The sequence below is a fragment of the Pinus tabuliformis genome, chromosome X (assembly GCF_031772625.1).
Source record: "Pinus tabuliformis cultivar Carrire ecotype Pingquan chromosome X, CPIR1, whole genome shotgun sequence".
Classification (NCBI taxonomy): Eukaryota; Viridiplantae; Streptophyta; class Pinopsida; order Pinales; family Pinaceae; genus Pinus; species Pinus tabuliformis.
In genome coordinates, this window is record NC_142308.1 from 829,798,799 (window position 1) to 829,822,624 (window position 23,826).

The following is a 23,826-nucleotide window of genomic DNA, read 5'->3' on the forward strand; positions in this document are numbered from 1 at the left end:
CATGCAGAAGCCGCGTCCAGGGACGCAGTCCAGCCGTTTAGAAGGTGCGTCCACCCAGTGCACACTTTTTAAGGCAGAGAAAAGCACACGTGGGGGTTTCTTGTGATTTACTCCTGGTATCTAGCCGACGATATTGTGTTTTTAAGGTGTCGGCTCGTGGTATTGTTCCTTGATTTGAGGAGGAGCTTGCCTATATAAAGCAAAGGAGATCATTTGGTTTGAGTATGTCTTTGGTTGAATATCTTATTGGGTGAGATCTAGTCTAAATCTAAAGAAGGCGAATCTACTGAAGGACTAAGATCTCTTTGGCGCATGATCAGATCTGTAGATCTGTGTGTTTGGGTTTCTCTTAAAGTCTTGAAATCATTCATACCCGAAGGCACGCAGGTACAGTGAAGGGAAAGTGCGCCGGGACGCAGCGCAGCAGAGAGAGACCTACGTGGGGACGCAGGGCAGACGTGGCTCAGGTGCGTCCGGGACGCAGTTCAGTAACGGGAGATCTGCGTGGGGACGCAGGACAGACCAGGTTCAGGTGCGTCCCTAAGGTAAAAAGACGCGGCGCGATAGTATCTCTGGGTGCGTCTTTTGAGCAACTGGACGCGGCGCGATAGTGTTTTTGGGTGCGTCCCTGCAGCAAAAGGACGCAGAACAGTTGAAGGAACGGTGCGTGGGCACGCAATGCAGCGGAAGGATCTCTGCGGGTGGTCGCAGGAAAGCAGAAGGTGAACTGCGTCTATACGCAGGCCACAGAAGGGAAAACTGCGTCTCTCTTCTGTTGATTGTATTTCTCTGTTGATAAGGTGTTCTGGGTTAATTCTGTTATTACTGATCTGATAACTGTAGTAGACAGTATCTGTTATGTACTTGATGATCATTTGATGCTTTATGAAAAGAAGTAGAGACTTGTAGCTCTCTGCAGGTTGCAGCCTGCGTACTGGTAAATGACTGCACCAGTACAAAATCATTGTAAAAGGAGTTTCTAATTTGAAAGAAGATAGAGACATATTTCAGCAGGTGGTTTTCACCCACATTGGGTTTCCACCTTACATCTTGTGTTCTTTGGTGTGACTATCTGTTTTCTTTGTTCATGCTCATTATTTTATGGTACTGATATGCAAGAATAATTCAAAGATCAAATAAAGAAGAATTGTTAAATTGCTAGATAATACTGATTCACCCCCCCTCTCAATATTATTTCCAACAATTGGTATCGGAGCAGGTCCTTCAGAGAAGCTTGATCGCTTGAAGGTAGATCGTTCATCATGAGCAATTACGAGAGAGAAGCATCAATCAGGCCACCGGTTTTCGATGGGACAAACTTCAATTATTGGAAGGTAAGAGTTACTGCATATCTTCAATCTCTTGGTACAGAAGTTTGGGACATTGTAGAAACAGGCTATGCTTTTCCTTCAGCTACTCCTACAGATCCAGCTGAGAAAAAGAAGTATGAAACAAATGCAAAAGCAGTCAGTACTCTATTAGGAAGTATATCCCAAACGGAATTCATGAAGGTAATGCACTTCAAATCAGCAAAAGAGATATGGGACAAAATGGTCACGAGCTATGAAGGAGATGAACAGGTAAAGCGAGCTAAACTTCAAACTCTCAGGATTCAGTATGAGACTCTCAAAATGTATAATGATGAAAGTGTGGCTAATTATTTTCTTCGGGTAGATGAGATTGTTAATTGCATGAAAAATTTGGGTGAAGAAATAAAAGAGGCTATAGTAGTTGAAAAGATTCTAAGATCATTATCCCCCAAGTTTGAATCTAAAGTATCTGCAATAGAAGAAAAGGAAAATCTCCGAATTCTCACTATGTCTCAGCTACATGGAATTCTAACTGCTTATGAAATGAGAAAGGGAGGTCCATCAGACAGAAGGGAAGCTGCTTTCAAGGCATCAGGCAAAGAAGATTACTATGAAGCAAGACATGTTCCAGAAGAAGAGGAAGAAGAATCAAATTTTGTCAGAAATCTTCAAAGGGGTTCTGGAAGGTTCAGAGGTAAGCTACCTTTCAAATGCTTTGCTTGTGGAAGAGTAGGTCATTATGCTGCAAAATGTCCCTATAAGGATAAAGGTAAGGAACCTACTAGATGGAACAAGAAACAAAGTACAAATAAGAAAAGCTACTACACCCATGAAGACAGTGATGGTTTATCAAACAGTGATGAAGATGAACAAGGTAATAAATATAAGTTATTAATGGCATTTGAAGATGATGATTATGAGGATGCTGTAGATGTGAATAACCTCTATGATGAAATTACTAGACTCAAGAGATGTATAGAAGAAAAGAATGTGATCATTGATACTCTACAATTTCAGATTGATGAAAAGGAAAAACATCTTGAAAAACTAGAAGGTGAAATTGTTGGTCTCAGAAAAGAAATTGAGAAAACAAAAGCTATTAATCTTAAGTTTGTCAAAGGATCTGAAACTTTGGATGAGATTATCAATGTGCAGCGGTCTCCTCTAAACAAGACAGGTTTGGGTTATAATGGAGAAACCTCTCAAGCATCCACCTCAAAAAGTTATCTTGATGCGGCAAGAAGAAATGAGCAGAATAACAATGAAGATAATCAGGTGAAGCAGGGACGAAATACAAACAGAAACTATCAAGGGCAATCCATCTTAAGGGTGAACAAAAGCTACAACCAGCCACAAGTAAAATCTTCTCAGTTTGGTTCAAGAATAGATGAAAATAGAAATTACAATCAGTTGGCAGGTAGATTCAATAACCGCAGAAGCTTCTTCAACGGACAATGCTTTTCTTGCCATAATTTTGGTCACAAAGCAGCTCAATGTGTTGCATATAAAACAATCATGACTAGGGAAGCTCAAAAACAAAGAAGCATGACAGGGATTACAAAAAGGACCTATAACAACTTTTCGGCTCTTGAAAATGAAGTTGAATGTTCCATTTGCAATAATTTTGGTCATGAAGACTCTGAATGCAGGAGCAGGTTTCAGGAGAGAAAGGAACAAGAGCGGAAAAAGGAACAAGCCTCAAGCACCAAAACATGGAGAATAAAGGAACCTCAAACAGAAAGATGTGGGATAGCATTCTATGCAGAGGGACAGGAAAATCTATGGTATATTGACAGTGGATGTTCAAAGCATATGACAGGTGATAAAGAAAAACTTGAGTCTTATTCTACTTTAGAAAAGGGAAAGAAAGTCTCTTTTGGAAATGATACTCCTGCAACTATAAAAGGAAAAGGTATTGCTCCTTTAAAAGAAAATGTCAAGGCTGGAAATGTTTTGTATGTTGATGGATTGAAGCATAATCTACTAAGTGTCAGCCAGATGTGTGATCAAAGAACCGAGGTTATATTCAGATCAAATGGATGTCTTGTTCGTGATCTTGATACAGGTAAGACAGTACTCAAAGGCAAAAGAACTCCAAATAATCTGTACATATTTGAAGAAGGACAACAACAATGCTATCTGAGCAAGGATGAAGAGCACTGGTTATGGCATCGAAGGTTGGGACATCTAAGCTTCTCACAAATAAGGAAAGCATGCAAATATCAGGCAGTTCGCGATCTTCCAGATATCAAAATTCTTGACAACACCATATGCAGATCATGTCAGTTTGGAAAACAAACCAGAACTAACTTTCCAGAGAAAGAAGGATCAGCTAGCATGCCTCTTGAGCTAGTACATACAGATACATGTGGTCCATTCAGGAAAAGAACACCTAGAGGAGAGGAATACTTGATATTATTTATTGACGATTTCTCCAGATTTGTCTGGTTGGGACTTATGAAGCACAAAGATGAAGCATTCGAAAAATTCAAATCCTTCAAAGCCTTGGTTGAAAATGAATCAGGTCACAAAATTAAGTGCCTCAGATCCGACAGAGGTGGGGAATTTACTTCAAATGAATTTTTCGATTTCTGTGATGAACATGGGATAAGGAGAGAATTTTCTACAGCTAGAACTCCTCAGCAAAATGGAGTTGTTGAAAGAATGAACAGAACAATCCAACAAATGGCTCGTGCTATGCTTGATGAATCAGGAACTCCCGCAACTTTCTGGGGTGAAGCTGCACATGCTGCGGTCGTTATTCTCAACAAAACAAATGTCCGGGTGAACAGCACTCAAACTCCTCATGAGCTTTGGAGTGGCAGGACTCCTTCGGTAAAGCACTTCAAAATCTTTGGGAGCAAATGCTATATCAAGAATACTGATGAGCAGCTTGGCAAACTTGAACCTAGAGCAGATGAAGGCATTCTTCTTGGTTACTCTCCACATAGCAAAGCATACAAGTGCTACAATAAAAGACTTGGCAGAATTGTTGACAGCATTGATGTGGTGGTTGATGAGAAGGGATACATTGCTAGGCAAGTACATCGGGAAGATATCGAAGAAGATGAAGGCTACCCTCAAAGACAGATGATGAAGAAGAAGAACCTCAAGAAGAACCTCAAGAAGAACTAGAGGAGTAAACAAGAATAGAAGAAAAGACTCCATCCAGATATGTTCAGAAAAACCATCCAGAATCTCAGATTATGGGACAGAAAGAAGCAGGTGTACAAACTAGAAGAACAGTTGCAGAAGCCTCAAGCTATTTGGCATTACTCTCCTCGACTGAACCACAAAATGTGAAGGAAGCATGCAAAGATGAATGTTGGGTGAAAGCAATGGATGAAGAACTTGAGCAGATCGAAAAGAACAACACTTGGGAGCTAGTTCCTAGACCAAAAGATAAGAATGTTATCGGGACAAAATGGGTCTTCAAAAACAAATTGAATGAAAATGGAGAAGTAATTAGAAACAAAGCCAGACTTGTTTGTAAAGGGTATGCACAGCAAGAAGGAATAGACTTTGAAGAAACTTGTGCTCCTGTTGCAAGACTTGAGGCCATCCGAATGTTCCTTGCTCTCTCAAGTTTTCAAAACTTCAAAGTATTTCAAATGGACGTGAAATCAGCCTTTCTGAATGGAGACTTGGAAGAAGAAGTGTACATTGAACAGCCAGATGGGTTCATTCTTGGAAATGATCCAAATCTTGCATGCAGATTGAAAAAGGCTCTCTATGGTCTTAAACAAGCTCCAAGGGCTTGGTACTACCGGTTGGACAAATATCTTCATCAACAAGGTTTTTCAAAAGGTTCAGCAGATAGCAATCTGTATATAAAAGTTGAAAATGACAAATTGCTAATACTTGTTGTGTATGTAGATGACATTATTTTTGGCAGCAATGAAGAAGCTATGAGTCAAAGCTTTGCCTCGGTCATGCAGAAAGAATTTGAAATGTCCTTGCTAGGAGAACTGACATATTTCCTTGGTTTGCAAATCCAACAAAAAGAAGGAGGAATCTTTTTATCTCAAACCAAGTATCTCAAACAAATTTTGAAGAAATATGGCATGGAAGATGCAAAACCAGTATGTACACCCATGGTCACAGGATGTAGTCTCAGTGCAAATGATGAATCTGCAGCAGTACATCAACCAACCTACAGATCTATGATTGGAAGTTTACTATATTTGATAGGTACCCGACCGGACATCATGCATGCAGTTGGAATAGTTGGAAGATTTCAGGCAAATCCGAAGGAGACTCATCTTCAGGCAGTGAAGAGAATTTTAAAATATCTTCAAGGGACTCAAAATTATGGCTTATGGTATCCTAGAGATACAGATCTTACTCTTCATGCTTATACAGATGCAGATTGGGCCAGAAGCGTGGATGACAGGAAAAGCACAAGTGGTGGTGCGTTCTTTATGGGTTCCAGACTGGTATCTTGGTTCAGCAAGAAACAGAGTTCGATTGCCTTGTCTACAGCTGAAGCGGAATATGTTGCTGCTGCATCTTGTTGCACCCAACTTCTTTGGATGATGCAGACTTTGCAGGATTTTCAAATCACTTGTACACCACCTATCCCCATCTTATGTGATAACACAAGTGCAATCAGCATCTCAAAGAATCCGGTTATGCATTCAAAAACCAAGCACATACCAATCAAGTATCATTTTCTCCGGGAACAAGTGCTTGAACAGAAGGTCAAGTTGGAGTATGTTCCTTCTAAGGAACAAGTTGCTGATATTCTCACCAAACCATTGCCCAGGGACACTTTTGAATACCTCAGGCAAAAGCTGGGGGTTGTTGATGCATCATCTTGTTGAATCTTTTCTGATTGATGGTACAGGTTCAGGGGGAGCATATAATGCATTGTTGGCATTATGGAGGATGGTCAGAAGGAGGTCTTGGAAATAGCTGCAATATGTCTCTATCTCTTTCATGGTGGATTATGGTTCTTTGTTGCAGATCTGGTTCATATTCAGGGGGAGCATGTCCTTAGGGGGAGCATACCCCTTTGCCCTTGATGTCAAAGGGGGAGAATGAAGCTGAAGGTTGTGAGGTTGCCATCAAGTCCAAAGGGGGAGATTGTTGCCATTATGTTGTCCTTGATGGCAACCCATTCAGGTGACAGGTCACTATACTTCAAGTCAGCAGCATAAGTTGATGATCAGCTACCAAATATTGAAGGAAATAAGGAGGACGCAGGTATACCTTACAGAAAATGCGTACCCGCAGGTACACCATGCAGAAGCCGCGTCCAAGGACGTAGTCCAGCCGTTCAGAAGGTGCGTCCACCCAGTGCACACTTTTTAAGGCAGAGAAAAGCACACGTGGGGGTTTCTTGTGATTTACTCCTGGTATCTAGCCGACGGTATTGTGTTTTTAAGGTGTCGGCTCATGGTATTGTTCCTTGATTTGAGGAGGAGCTTGCCTATATAAAGCAAAGGAGATCATTTGGTTTGAGTATGTCTTTGGTTGAATATCTTATTGGGTGAGATCTAGTCTAAATCTAAAGAAGGCGAATCTACTGAAGGACTAAGATCTCTTTGGCGCATGATCAGATCTGTAGATCTGTGTGTTTGGGTTTCTCTTAAAGTCTTGAAATCATTCATACCCGAAGGCACGCAGGTACAGTGAAGGGAAAGTGCGCCGGGACGCAGCGCAGCAGAGAGAGACCTGCGTGGGGACGCAGGGCAGACGTGGCTCAGGTGCGTCCGGGACGCAGTTCAGTAATGGGAGATCTGCGTGGGGACGCAGGACAGACCAGGTTCAGGTGCGTCCCTGAGGTAAAAAGACGCAGCACGATAGTATCTCTGGGTGCGTCTTTTGAGCAACTGGACGCGGCGCGATAGTGTTTTTGGGTGCGTCCCTGCAGCAAAAGGACGCAGAACAGTTGAAGGAACGGTGCGTGGGCACGCAGTGCAGTAGAAGGATCTCTGCGGGTGGTCGCAGGAAAGCAGAAGGTGAACTGCGTCTATACGCAGGCCACAGAAGGGAAAACTGCATCTCTGTTCTGTTGATTGTATTTCTCTGTTGATAAGGTGTTCTGGGTTAATTCTGTTATTACTGATCTGATAACTGTAGTAGACAGTATCTGTTATGTACTTGATGATCATTTAATGCTTTATGAAAAGAAGTAGAGAGTTGTAGCTCTCTGCAGGTTGCAGCCTGCGTACTGGTAAATGACTGCACCAGTACAAAATCATTGTAAAAGGAGTTTCTAATTTGAAAGAAGATAGAGACATATTGCAGCAGGTGGTTTTCACCCACATTGGGTTTCCACCTTACATCTTGTGTTCTTTGGTGTGACTATCTATTTTCTTTGTTCATGCTCATTATTTTATGGTACTGATATGCAAGAATAATTCAAAGATCAAATAAAGAAGAATTGTTAAATTGCTAGATAATACTGATTCACCCCCCCTCTCAGTATTATTTCCAACAAAAACTGCTCAGAATTGGTCAAAACAGGATCATTTCAACTGCTCCACTTGCTAAGTGCGTTGCATCTCACCTAAATACACTGTGTGGGTGCGTTGCATTTCAAAAATCCCTTCTGTGGGGTGCGATGGGTGAGAAATGACAAATGGCAGTGTCATTCCGTGAGGTGGAGAGGCAATGGAAGCTTCTAGAATCTTCTCCTGTGACACTTGCCTCACTGAATTCGACCAAGGATGAGTAAGAGACCATCAATCTCCAAGTGGAAGTAAGAATTATCAGAGGGAGGACACTAATCAAATCACAAGCTGACTCATCCCCCTTACAGATATATATATATGGATCCCTCATCCCAGAGATCCAGAGGCTGGAATTTTGCATATTGTAAGGAATTGTTGTTGGTTTCTTGAGACAAACATCAGATTGTTGGGTGATCTAAGCTTTGTTTGAGGTGAAGAGGTGCTTCCTTGCTGGGAGGTTGATGCTGGGTCATAACAACTGGTTGTAACTCCTCTTGGCTCTTTTCTTGTTTATCAATAAAAGCTATTCAAGTTTTCCTCCATGCTTTTGTGTCATTGATGCTTGCTACATTTGTATGGTCAATTTACATCTGATCCTAGATTGTTTATGATTATAGATCCATGTCTTTGTATAGTGCTATGCTTCTGTGATCTTACAGGTACTTTGTGAAGCTGGGCATGCAAGGGAGCACGTAGATGAAGACTATCAAAGAAGAGAGGATTCAAATCAGGAGATTAACGCAAGACAGAGGTTGGTCTTTCTGTTCTTCTCTATCTATAATTCATAAAGGAAAAACGAAAGTATCTTTTCTCTGTTTGTTTCTAAGGCAGTTGTCACACCTTAGTGGGATAGAGCAGTTCTATATAGACACTTTTCCCTGTAACAAAATGGCGACTCCGCTGGGGAGCTAATTAGTTTGTTTGTTTATCAATTCTTTGTTGTTTGTTTCATAAACTTACAAGTAGCATTCGAACTGCATTTTCCATAACAAATGCAAAGTAGATGACTGCTACTTCAATTCATCTACTGGATCTGTTTATGATTTAAACAACTGATTCACAAACTATCTGATTGCCCTTGTGATAGCTCTTAGATCCTCCTTAGATCTACCCTTGATTGTTGCATTACTGATTGCTTTTTGCTCGGCCAAAACCCAAGAACTGAACTGCAAACTGTGACCCAGAACCCGAACAGAGTCTCGTTTCTGGCCCAGCGCAGGTACTGTTCAGAGATTCTGAATTTCAGCGCACTTCCTGAGTGGACAAGCTGCGCTACATTTCAAATTCTCTGTGTTACAGGTGCGCTGATCAGACTAGCTCTGTGCAGTTGTGGCTTCTGTGATTCATTCTTTCCAGTTCTATTCCTGAATTTTGCTGCCTGTGATCAGTATATGTCTGTTTGAAACCCCTTTTCCTTGCTGTTATTCTGCCTCCTTTGCACAAAAGAACTGTAGCTGTTTTTGTGTGTTTGTTGAGTCATTTACAGTTCTCCTTTGCAAAAGTAACATAATCGTATTGTCATCCTTTGATTTGAAACGGTCGCAAGTGTCGATTTCAATCGTAGGAAAAAGTTTGATTGCTGTTGATGGTCAATTATCCTGTTACTATTGCTTTTGGTCTGAATTTATAATTTTCTAGTGTCGAGAACAAGTATTCATTTCAAAATCGTAAGGTGTTGTGATCGTCTCCATTTTTTGATTTCGAAAAGAAACTTGCTGATATTTGTCGCTTGAAAAGAAATTCAGATTTGTGCATCAACTTTCTTTTTAGCATTCATATACTAAGAAAGTCAAAAACAAATACATGCATGTGCATTTGCATATAGACAGTCTGATTGGCTTGATTTAGGAAAGTGCATTTAGAGTGTGCTCTCTACTCTTTGTGAAAAGATTCTGTCTTTCTTTTCCCTAGTAGCTAGGATTTTCATTGCACAAAGAAGATAAAAAGTTTGTTTATCATCTTAGATTACATTTTAGGAATTACATCTACATCTCGTGGTGAACCTGAAAGGCAAACTTCATAAACAAGATCAAATTAAAATAAATTCAATGAATCTAACAACGCTTTGGAACTTAACGCACAACATTTAGAAGTCTAGGCTAGAGACGTATTCCGACGTCGTAAAGCCTGGTAACTGTTGTTCTCACTGATGGTTGGGTGATTCCTCCACTTTGAGACGATAAGTGCCAGTATGGACTTGTGCTCCCATGTACCATCGAGTATATTTTGGGAGACCCCAATAGGCTTAATCCTTTATCCATAGGAAGCCGTGTCTGCCGCCCTATCGATCGCAATGCACTGAACACAACATTCAGGAAGATTGACTGTCGTATCGTAAAAAGTATTCTGTAGTTTTGCGATTGGTTTGGTAATCCCTCTACCTAGATTTCCAGAGCAGTCCCTTTCGTTCCTTTTCAGACTCCTTAACAGAAAAGGTCCATCTGAGCACTTGTCACTTCAAGATCATTAAAAATCGAAGGAGACTAGAGTCATCTTTTTTTTTTTCTCGACTCTTAAAAATTAAAAAAACAAGTTGTGTCAAAGCGTCTAAAATTTATTTTAAACGGAATATTCATTACCCTTTCCTGCGTTGATCTTGGGTTGAGAAAATGGAATCCACCAACCAAGGAATTCCCCTTGGAGGAAATCCTAGTCCCTTCTCCTCTTGGGGAGATGTTAGTGCACCCCATATGGCCACATTGTCGCTTCCAGGACTGACAATTGGTTTTCCTGTATGGCTCTTCTCAACCTCTGTCATTCAGAACACCACAATTCCTGAACAATCGAACCAGCAACTAGACGAGTCCAGAGTTACCCACCAACCTTCTACTTCCTCTAATTCTTCCTCTCCTCCTTCCTCTTCGCTTGATCGGGCTGGTAAAGCCAAAATTCAAGTACTTAAGGAGAAGAAGGAAAAGAAGAAGAAAGAGAAGAAGAAGAAGGAGCCAAAAGCGAATGGGGGCAAACGAGTGTCGTCTAGCGAAAATCCACACACTGCACCGACCAGGCCTAAATCGCCATGTGTCATTTGCAAAGGAGAACACTATCACAGAGATTTTCCTTGCATCCCTCAGATCTTAAGGGATTGGTCTCCTCGTTTGCACAACCCAGTGTCGTCAACCTCTGATGGTCATGTTGAAAACACACCGTCAACTAGTGAAAGTGAAGCCCGAGGACAAAAAGGAAAATATAGATTTCCTTGTAAACTGTGCGAAGGCAATCATGTCGTCCACCGTTGTCCCTTCTTAGACGAAGCTAAAAGAGTTTTGGACGATCGTCCGGTTTCACCGTTACGACTTCCTCCTGGATATAAAAAACTCTTGCCGAGTCTGTCACTAGTTGAAAATCCGGCTGGCACGCTCAGGTGGTCGGCCAAAGCATCTATCATTGAAGATAAAACATCTGAACCCATACCAGATGAAAGTCAAAAGGTCGAGGCGACAGTTGACCCAGTCTTGCCTTCAGAGGTTCCATCTTCAGATGATACAGTCACTGAAGAGAATAAGGATGACACTGTCCAAATTATTTTCATAAGCGCAGACTCCAATGAACATGGGGGCGATTTACCCGTTCCTTTAATGCAGGAAGGAAGTTTTTCAGAGTCGTACACGACCGTCTATTCGGTCCCACCTCCAAGCAACCTAGTTGTCTCCTTAGACTGGAATCAACTAGGCAGACCCCGTTTACCAGCTAGTATACCATTCCGAATCATTGTTCAAATATATAGAATGGTTATGGCTGGTACCATCATAGATGAGGGGGCTTCTGTGAGTATCCTTTCCTCAACTGCTTGGAAAGTTCTTGGTTCGCCATCGCTTTCGCCTGAGATGAGAAATCTAACAGGCTTTGATAAAGGAACCAGTCGACCGTTAGGGATCCTTCCCAATGTGCCCATAACATTGAGAAGGAAAACCGTTCACATGAACATAATGGTAGTTCAAGGACCCCTGGATTACAATCTACTCCTTGGAAGAGACTATATTTATTGCATGAGAGCCATTGTCTCATCACTCTTTAGAGTGATGTGTTTTTCGCACGAAGGAAGAGTCGTCAAGCTCGTAGACCAGCTTTCATTTCCCAGATCACGCATAGCAAATAGTCATATACCATCCCTAAATGGTCTTTTCATGCAAGAAATGTATCAATCTCCAGTCCGTCCACTCGATGAACGCGAGTGATTCGGGGGGACATGACTGAAACCCAGGGGGCATGCACCCTGGTCTGCTTCGGCAGGAAAACTTCGGGTATAGGGTAGGTTTCCGTGAGAAAATATGATTGGTCTGTACTCCCATCCGTGATTGGAATAGGGGGTTATTCTAGAACAAGATTCTCTTGTCAAAGTTATGTGAGTGGGGTAACCTCCTTAACTCACCTTTGTCTATTTCGGTAGACATCGCCAAAGAAGTATTTTGTTTGCGCTGTGAATAGAACAATCTTTGGGTAACCTGAAAGAGGTATACCTTTCTTGATAAAACAAATGTTTTATCAGCTCGAATAAAAGGTGACCTTGAAACTCTGTTTTATACCTGGGGGCATGCAAACCTTTTGGAGTGCGAGCGAAGAACGACTATTTATTTTTTTAAATTTGTAGGTCCTCTAACCCTTTAAACTCGTAGGATTGGTTGTTTCCTAACTTGCATAAAGAAAGGATGTGGGGCAAAACTCTAAAAGTTTCCGTTTTATATGAGACATTCTTATCACACGATTGGATTAATCGAGAAGTTTTAGCACATAGTTCAAGCTCATTAAAAAATAAACATAAGCCATGAGCAAATGTTTCCTCCCCCGTTTAAGCTCATTAAAAAATGAACTATTCATCGGTAAATAACCATCGTGAATGTAGTACTTCAGCCATTAAAGCCTTGGTCCTGTTTGCACCGTCACCTCCACTTTTGCATTGGCCGATCATTCACCCCCATTTGATTGTTTACCCATTTTGAGGAACAGCTGCGAAGAGTGATCTCACTAGCCATCCTTGTGACACTGCCATGATTGGAAAATTCCAAACCTTACCTGGAATCAGTTGCTACCCATTTTATCACTCGTTTCTCAAAAGACGAGTCTCCTTTAAGCTCTTTTCAACTGACTCGTAAAATATGAAAAGATTGCCGAGCCATTGGCCTCTCCAGCTCGTTAAAGGGACAGGAAGTGCTATCCCTCCTTTAGATTTTAATCTTTTTGGACCTGAGGGATTATTACACAAAAATATCGAGCGCTTGTTTTGTTCGGCTCGTTAAAAGTATCAAAAATTCATCCCTTCTGTATTGTTTTATACTTTTTCGGACTTAAGGGATTAGATGACGAAAAAGGAATTTTGGAGTTACCCTTACGTTCCTTTTCAGACTCTCTAAAAATGAAAAGGACTGAGTTATCTTTGTCATTAGACTCGTTAAAATATTAATAGCAACAAACTTGTCTATAGACGAGAACGAGCTTCACTATCGCTAGGCTCGTTAAAACATAGCGATGGGTTTGCCCGAAGGGCAAATTATAGAACAAGCATATGTTATCCTCCTCAAGCTTGACAAAAATAAAGAGGTACTGGTCAGCAATGACTGGGGAAAATTTGGAAGAAAACTTGAAGAAAATTTGTTGGTAGCAAGTCGCTCTTGAACATGACACTTCCACTCCGTGTCCGAGTTGGGTTGGGCTATTTCATTCACCGGTCACATCGCCATGGTCACATCATACCATCTACATTCGGGGTTAATGCTACCAATCCATCACATCAGTGTCGCCGATATGTTCAAGAGAAGTCATTCAAAGAATTCACCTGTGTCTCACCCACTACTATACATTTATACTACATTCTTTCATGACCGCCACCCTGAACCTTATATCACCAGATCGTTTTCACCTCCATTAAAATCATTTGCTCCGTTCCGTGTCATTGATGTGGGATTCATTAAGGCCCTCCTGTGACAGATCACTTCTTGTTGACATCAGCTCATTATCCAAGAAGTTTATCTAGGAACACCCCATTCAGTACTTTGAAGCTTGCATGCCTCAATGGAAAGTTTCTCACTTCCGGTGACAGGTTTACATCAATGGCCTTCGACCGAAAGATTTTGCATGGTGTTCGACGCCAAGTCCTTTATTCACACAATGTGAATTGTACTGCAGTACCTTGAAGGTCATTATCATTATCGGTGATTCCTCTCGCGCTTGTTAAGAGTTTACATCGTTGACTGGTAATCAAGCGATGTCTTTCCATGTTCGACTTCAGAACATTTCTCACATGGATCGACTTGTACTTCGAGTGAAGATAGAACGAGATTGAAGACCCCGGATCTAGTTTCATCCATCCGGGCTGCGATATATATTCAGGGAGATAAAGACATTAAATGTACATCATTGCTGCACATATAATCATCCAATCAAAAGGATGATGGCTCTCTCAGAATCATCAGTCTACACTCAAACGATTGTCTGTCCTATGTACATGAAAATGAATTTATAAAGCTGAGCATGGGAATGCCCGCCTCAGCTAGATCATGAAATTATTATGAAGATAATGTATTGTATTGTATCTTATTACAGGTCTCCTCCCAGCATTGAAAGAACTTCGGATCCTCATAATAAAGCATTTCACCCAACATCAAAAGATTAACGACCTCATGCTTTAGGGGGGAACTGTTATAGACATTTTTGGGCCCTACAACCCCAAGCATGAAATTTCCATAAATCAAGGGCTCCTAAGTCCCTAAAAGTGTTGTTCCAACCCCTAAAGGAACAAGGTCAATAGATTACAGCTTCTCCCAGAAGTTCTCCATGAAAAACTGCTCAGAATTGGTCAAAACAGGATCATTTCAACTGCTCCATTGGCTAAGTGCGTTGCATCTCACCTAAATACACTGTGTGGGTGCGTTGCATTTCAAAAATCCCTTATGTCGGGTGTGATGGGTGAGAAATGACAAATGGCAGTGTCATTCCGCGAGGTGGAGAGGCAATGGAAGCTTCCAGAATCTTCTCATGTGACACTTGCCTCACTGAATTCGACCAAGGATGAGTAAGAGACCATCAATCTCCAAGTGGAAGCAAGAACTATTAGAGGGAGGACACTAATCAAATCACAAGATGACTCATCCCCCTTACAGATATCTATATATGGATCCCTCATCCCAGAGATCCAGAGGCTGGAATTTTGCATATTGTAAGGAATTGTTGTTTGTTTCTTGAGACAAACATCAGATTGTTGGGTGATCTAAGCTTTGTTTGAGGTGAAGCGGGGCTTCTTTGCTGGGAGGTTGATGCTAGGTCAGAACAACTGGTTGTAACTCCTCGTAGATATTTTCTTGTTTATCAATAAAAGCTATTCAAGTTTTCCTCCATGCTTTTGTGTCATCGATGCTTGCTACATTTGTATGGTCAATTTACATCTGATCCCAGATTTTTTATGATTATAGATCCATGTCTTTGTATAGTGCTATGCTTCTGTGATCTTACAGGTACTTTTTGAAGCTGGGCGTGCAAGGGAGCAGGTAGCTTAAGACTATCAAAGAAGAGAGGATTCAAATCAAGAGATTAGCGCAAGACAGAGGTTGGTCTTTCTGTTCTTCTGTATCTATAATTCATAAAGGAAAAACAAAAGTAGCTTTTCTCTGTTTGTTTCTAAGGCAGCTGTCACACCTTAGTGGGATAGAGCAGTTCTATATAGACACTTTTCCCTGTAACATACATGGTGTGCCATATATCAATGAAAACATGTCAACGAGTAGAATCCATCTAGAAGATCCTTGACTCAAAATAGGATGAGTTGTCAAGTCAAAATTCCCATGCAAGATTGGGGTAGCCCTTGGTGTGGCTTGGATTGAAATCAATGACAACCACTGATCAACAAAACACACCTCAATGGACCTTGACCAAATTTCTGCAACTCTTGGACTAAGAATCTACATCACTCCACCTCACTCCTAGAGGTATAACTACATGTGCTTCCTCCGCCCACTTGACACAAAATCCCCCCTTCCTACTAGATGTCTCTTCTTTAGTGGATGTCTCCCCTTCGCCTCTTATTTTCTTCTTCATTTGCGGTTTCTCCATAAATTCCTAAGGCTTCTTTTGGGGCTGCATGTTGAGAGGTATAACATGCTCCCTCTCAACCACCAAATCTCTAGTCTTTGCCTTGCTCCTCAAGGCTTTGCATGAATATTCTAAATAAAGTGCATACAGGTTCTTGACTCGAACCCTAATCTACTTCACCTGTTCCATGGCAATATGTCTCAAGAAAGCCTTCCCTTTTCTGAATATCACATTGTAGCCACAGTCTTCCAACATAGCTACAAAAATTATATTCTTCTTTAGACCCAAAACAAACATCACATCCTCGAGTCTGAGAGGGGATCCAAACCCCCTCTGAAAAGTAACATTAACAATTCCAGTTACATTATACCTTCCATCATCTCCCATATTTATGTGCATCTGGATATCCTTCTCCTCCAAGTCACTCTAAATTATTTTTTTTCTCATCATGTGGAATGAGGCACCGTTGTCGAGATACCACATGCTACCCATCAATGTGCTCACCATGTATGTGATGAGAGTGAAATCAATCTCAAATTGTGAAGTCAAGGCTTCACCTACTACTAGTACTCTAGACTCCTTCTTTCTTGCCTTCTTCTATGGACACTTTGTGCCATAGTGCCTGAATTCATGATAGTGAAATCACTTGATTTCGGACAAGTATTTATGCTTCTCCTCTTGGCTAGAATGAGCCTCACCTTCGGACTTCTTCCCTTTGGCCTTATTTCCCTTGCTAACTAATGAAAATTCCTCTTCCTCTTCTTTCAAAGAGGTCCCATCTTTGGTATTCCAACTTATTTCTTCCTGTACCAAATTGGACCAAAGATGTTCCCAATTCGGTAGCTTCTCCCTCCTGTTCACCAGATCATGGTAGTTGTTCCAACCCTTGGGAAGGCCTAGAATTTCTATGCTTATGAGATCATCCTGAACTTCAGTAACACAAAATTGAACAAGTTCATCACAAAATTGTGTGAACCTATTGAGGTACTATGGTATTATGTCATTCTTTTGCATCATGATATTCCGAAGCTTCTCCTTCAGTGCCAGTTTCTTGTGGTCACTACTGTTCTAGCACAACTCTATCAAAACCTACCACATTGCATACAGAGTCTCTCTCTTATGGAGATTCAAAACAATATGGTCTCGAACTCCCTCCAATATGATCCTCCTCGCCTTTTCTACACAGTTAATCCATTCTGCTAGATCTTGAGCATGAGATGTTGAAAGATTTGGAATATCATTATCTATGAATTCCTTTAGCCCATTATCTTCCACACTTCCTCCAACATGTCCTTCCAAGCAGTATAATTTGAGCTACCCTCAATAACATACTCAAGTCTTAGTCCATAGAAAGTCATCCTGCTAGCTATGAAGAATTGAACCTAAAAATTTGATCTGCCTACAAAGACAACTTCGAATTATCTTCTCTACTACGATTCTTGCTCTGATACCATGTATAAATTTAATGTGTATATTCAAAAATGCTCATGAAATTACTAGATCATAAGACTTGAACCTTCTCTACTCATCTGCAGAAAGAAAATCATGACCGGGAACACAAATCACACGTGTCAAGATTCAACACACATACATATAGATTTATCTAGGGAAAACAACTGCTCAAAGCTCCTTACTATTTGTATTGCATTAGTCAAAGAATAGAGAAGAAATACAATGCTTTCTCAAGCCTGAGCAACCTCTGCACTAGTATAATCTATCTCACTACCTCATAGACTGACTCAAGCCAATACTTAGCCAATTTCTAAGCCTTCCAATCTCCTATTTCTTTACATTGTTTGATGAGGAGCTATCCCCTATTAATTAGGGAAAATTTTCATTAAGAATTGTGCAATTCCTTTAGGCCCTTGTTTGTGTGCGTGCACCATCTCTACAACTTGGGAAATTCTACAAATGATATTACACTTCCCTTGAACTCCAATCACAATTGGGTAACTTGAATTATCTGCATGCATGAGCTAATTTAGGCTGATTGATCATTTTAACTCGATGATCACTTAGTGTGAAAAACGTTACACATCCTTGATTGAACCTCCACTAGTTCTACTAACAGTGAGAACTAGTTACACTGACAATAACTCAAATTAACTAAAATAGATTGGTAAAAATTAGCAATCAATCATGTAGAACAGAAATCAAGTGTCTCCAACTCAAATTTATTGAGTTAATTGAGTGACAAGACCCATGTCACCTCAGTTGACTACCTCCAAGTATTCTCTTGAAATTGAAATTCTAATTTCTCCTAATTTAATCAAGGAAAAATTAAATTAGGAATTTCTTGTTGTATTTTCAACAAGAATGTCATTCTTCATGTGGGTCAATAGAAAGAGCATCATGCTCATGCAAAAGTCTTCTGAAATCCTAAATGTCGTGAAACTAGAGAGAAGTGTATTTCTTCGAAGATGTGGATTTTGAGGGGTGAGTTCGGGGATAACACTACCTGATCCTTATAGTGAAGATCCTCATCCTTCCAAGAGTATTCCTATGAGTAATTAGGATCTACTCATAATATATTAATGAGATGCGATAAAGAGGGGTGGGAGAATATTCATGATAGTCTTCTTCAATCTAATGTGGTATGGGTAGAGAGAGGGATAAAAATTTTCCCTCTTCCTCAAATTGACGCGATAAGGAATCAACCACTACATTGTCACTTACCTTCTTATAAATTATATTATAAATGTATCCCAAGAAATTTGTGACCGATTTATTTTGTCGTGGCAACGATATAAATTTCTTGAGGAAATATTTTAGGCTGTGATGGTCAGTGTAGATTCCAAAATGACGCCCCAATAATGATGGTTTCCAAGTGTCTACTGCATGTAATATGACCATGATTACTTTCTCATATGTAGATTGACCTAGATGCTTGCCACAACATTGTTGACTCGTGAAAGCCAATGGTCTACCTCACTGCATTAATATTGTGCCAATGCCCACACCAGAAGAATCACATTCAATCACAAACGGTTTTGTAAATTCTAGTAGGGCCAATACTGGAGTGGAGCACATGGACTGTTTGATAGCCAAGAAGGCCTGCTGAGTTTTGTCAATACTAGGAAATGGATTTTTCTTGAGAATATTAGAAAGGAGTCATGCAATGCATCCATAATTACTATAAAATTGTGATACTATCTCGTGATACCATCAAAATCTTCAAGGCTTTTGGTTGGTGTTGGATGCGGGATCGCCCAAGGGACGTTTTGGGGCTTAGATCCCAGATTTTGGGCAATTTTGTAATTCCAATGTAAATACTATATTTTGTGGGCATGTAGCACCTAGTTTATTAATGAGTCATAGGGTTGTCCGCCCTTAATTTTGATAATGTAATGTCAGCTGTAGAAGATCTACCCATGGTTTGCGGACCATGGAAATGTATAAATAGAGCGAGGCTCTAAGTGATCAATCTATCACGATATGGAAAAGATATGATGTATGGGAAATAGATCTATGAAGTATAAAGTCGAGTTTTGGATAGTAGCATAGGGAAAGGCTCTACAGCTGAGTGCGCAGAGGCCTAGTAGTCCGCAGGTGAGTGCGCAGACCCCTGCAGCTGAGTGCGCAGGGCAAGTCGAGTCTGTAATTATCTGGAAGTATTAATAAAGAGAAGTTTCTAATTCTGCAACTTTATTTCCTATTTTATGCACATGTTACATTGGGTATGAATTTCACTTCTATTATTTATATGATGCGCGAATGTGTACAACTGTATTTATTAAGTGAATGCAAGGAAGAATATCTGTTTTCGCAAAGATAATTAAGACCTGTCGCTAAGGTAAGTAAGATACTTAATCTAGATTGGGAAATAACTCAGATCGCTGCCCTAGAAGTGTGAAAGCATTTAAGCCCCTAGTTAGGGTTGCGTGAAAGCCGATTGTAACAGATCGCGAAGGTACTAAGGTTAGAACAGAGCGCGAAGCGACTTGCAAGAAGGAAGGTCTAGTTGGACTAAAATGACATCACAAACATCTCAAGGGTGCAGAAACTTGGTTCTAGCATCCCCCCATACTACTTCGGGTGAGACTTCAGTCTGCGCTCTGCGGGCTGATGCCGAAAGGGCTAGTAGTGCAGGGATTTGTTTGGCTAAATAACTCTAAACTTGGGTCAGGGCCCCATAAGCCAGCAAATGGCTCTGTTGTCGGGACCAGAATCTACATGAGAGATGTGTGATGTCGTATCACTGGAATCCAAATAAGAAAGAAATGGAAGGCTGGCTGGAAAGAAGAATTCATGAGTTCGCAGAGCAGGAGAACATAAACCCGCAACTATCAAAAGAAGAGTGGCTAGACGTCTGCCTATATACAGAGATCCACTAAATCTTTTTCACGTCCTTCTCTACTAAGTTGTACAAGTGGATTGCGAAGCTAGCAGATAAACAAGGAGGGTGGAAACTTGACGGTCCTATTGTGTGGACCCCAAACCAAGTGCGGAGATTGGAAGCATCGGAGGATAAGATCGCACATGCTGTTGATGATTGGCTCGATCGTATTATAGGAGGATTCGTTACTAAGTTCCTGGTTGACACCTCAGTTAGCTACAATGAATTAGAGTGACGCTTTCTCAAAGGATCGTGAGGTAAGTACGTAAAGTCTTTGAATACTTGTATTAAAATGTTGTTGTGCAAAAAGCAGGTTATGCAATTACCTTGATGTTTGGGGCTATACAAAGTGGAAAGGTTTATAGGAACAAATGATATGAGGGTCCATAAAATAGCCCATTGATTTCACCTTCACGAGGAGACGAGGAAGAGCTCACGAAGGTCTATCTGTGAAGTGTTATTCATCTAATAAGACAAAGAATTCAGCGAATTCCACCTCCACCCACACTGCCACCGACTTCACCACCATGACCTCCATCTTCACCTGTGCCAACTCCACCACCACCACGATTCAGTATGGCAAACACAGTGAAGTTTCCTGTGTTCAAAGGCTTGGGAAATGAAGATCCAGACCAATTCTGGTTCATTGTAAAGGATGTATGGGAAATGTAAGGTGTTACAGATGACCATATAAAGAAAGCAACACTAGTTATCACCCTGCAGGATCATGCGCTAACCTGGTATATTAAGTACTCCAACGATAACCCAAATATGAGAGTCGCGATATCCAAATAGTGCTAAATAGAGAATTTTGCAGACCTAAATCTGAAGCGCAGTCGATGATTGGATTTAAAGAGATTATGATGCTACCAGGTGAGAGTCCTTGGGAGCTGGATCAGAGGCTGAAATGTACAATTCGTGAAGCCAATATGAATCTGACAGATGGAAAACATCACAAATGGTTTGTAGCTTCGCTACTAACACATTTAAGGAGTGCACTATCACAGCAGAAGATAACTACTCAGGTATAGGCCTTAGAGATTACTATGAGGTTACATGAGACCTCGATGTAGGATCCTAACCTAGGAGTTCAACAGGTCCACATGCAGCTAAAGAATCTGTGCCTTGAAAGGTAGAGTTTGAAACAGGATAGGACAGTTCGACCTGAAGTGCATGAAGAAGTATGGTGCGTGAAATGCAAGAGTCAGGGTCATGACAAAGACCACTGCCTAGTTTTTACAAATTACCTCGCAGGAGGAGGACCAATGCCTTTAAGGTCAGAATATCGAGCAGGACCTAGCGTGGCACCCACTTTGTAGGGCACAATCTGTGAAATAGCTAGAAAACATGCCATGAACAACTGTCACTTGTTACAGAAGTATATGCAAAATTCGCAATAGTTGTTCTGCAACATTTTTAGATGGGTGGGACATGATGAGCGCACATGTAGAAGTTATGAATTGATGATGGATAGAATGCACACCTACAGAGTTCAGGCCGAAACACAACCCCTTGACCAAAATGCAGGAATGGTGCGAACATGATTTCAAGGTCCAGATGAGGTCAAGGTGGAGGATGACCTAGTAGAGGTTATGGACAGTTGATTTTCTACAATTACAGTAGACAAGGACACTATGCCCATAATTGCACAAATACAACATGCCCATCGTGCAAGTATTGCACGTTGTTTGATTATGAGACAAAGGATTTTCCTACACTGATAGCTAGGATACGCGACAAAGGAGCGCTACCGCCTCCCTTGACTTAGAACCTACGTTGTTTGCCTTTGTCATCTCTCGTAGCGATTCCACTTCGGAGCACAATGTTTATGTAAAACAATGATCTAAACATAAACATTGTGCTCCGAATTGGAATCACGACGGGAGATGATAAAGGAAAACAACCAGAAGAGAGTACTTGCATTCACAAAGCTTCGACGAAATAAGTTGAGTTTGATTTAGAGCACGCTCGGGAAAATTTCATGGAAGCTAAGAAGAGATTCGTTGATACCTCCACTTCAGGAGGTAGAGATAAACTAGAGCTAGAAATGGACCCATCCATGATCACAACTTTCCTGGAAACCTATATGAAGTTACTGCGTGACAGTAGGGCTATTAAAGGGTTATAGGAACTTATCAATAGATGTGTTGGGACTGTGCCAGGAGAACAGCGTGTAGTCCAGAAAGTCAGGAAGCATAAGACAAGAACAGGATAAGAAATGAGACTAACCACGTAGATCAGAGAATATGAAATGGATCAAGTCATCCTAGATTTGGGATCAGATGCGAATGTTCTGTCAAAACAGACATGGGAACGAATGGGGTGACCTACAATGCAATGGTCTCCAATTTAGCTAGGGATGGTGAAGCATCATAAAATAATACCCATGGGGCGATTGTAGGGAATAACTATGGATATTGAGGGAGCGAGTGCGCTGGCAGACTTTGAGGTGATAGATATTGTTGATGATAGAAATCCCTATCCCGCGCTCTTAGGAATTGACTGGGCCACTGGCATGAATGGGGCAATTAATTTGAAGAAGCAGAAAATGGTCTTTGGGAAGAAGTCACTATCTGTAGTTGTACCCCTAGACCCTGCTGAAGGATCGCGCTATATGGAACTAGCTAGTGGCTATGAGAGTGATGATGATTTAGACTGTATCTATAAGATAACAACATGAGACCAAGACTGGGTAAATCCCACCATAGATGGATGGATTACATGGGAGCGTGAGAGCTCCTATACTTCAGATTTTGATGAAGAAATATAACGATGGTAGAATCGGTTACATGAGGTAACTACACTGAATTGCAATATGATGACCAAGTCGCTGCGTTGCGTGTCGACAAAGTTAGGAGATCTACCTACTTATGATGGTCTAAATGAGGTAGATACCTTCTTGGATGCCTTTGAAAGGGAGGTTTCAGAAAAGCAACGCTTCCAGGCCTCGGACTAGGTACTGCGTGCTATGCTCGTGAGATGGTGGGGTATGCATAAAGGAAGCTTTGATTATTGGCACTAATGTAGGCGAATGATGCAAGTACAATTTGGGAATCCTAAGGTACGACTGACAGACAAGTATGATGGGTAGGATGATCCACACATGCATTTGGCCAAGTGGACATGGGCCTATGAAGAGAATCCCCAACCTACGCAGAGGTACATGTACTTCACATTAAAATACCTGGTCAATAAGCATGTGTTGTGCGGGTGAGCTTGTAGATGGCTCTTAATGTTGGGAAGACATTATACAGGAAGAGTAACTACGTAAAAGATTCTACGCACAAAAGCATTTAAAAAAGTACTCGAAACCACACTGACCAAGGTATGAAATGCGCAGCGAAGTGATTGGGACTTACGCATACCTGCAGTATTATAGGCTTATCAGACGACATGCAAGAAACTAATGGGAAAGACACCTTTTATGCTTTTCTATGGAGTGGAAGCCATAATTACTATGGAATATATTGTGCCTAGTTTGCGCATAACAGCGCTCATAGGTATAATGGATCGTGGAGCCCTGGAGGAGAGGCTCGCGCAGGTGGAAGAGCTCGAAGAAGAATGATTTTTGGCTAGATTCCATCAACAGGTCTAAAGGCAGTTGGAAAAGGCATGGCATGATCGACACATCAAGCTGCACACATTCAAGGTAAAAGATCTGGTGTTTTTGTATGATAGTAAGTTTGATAAATTCCTAGGG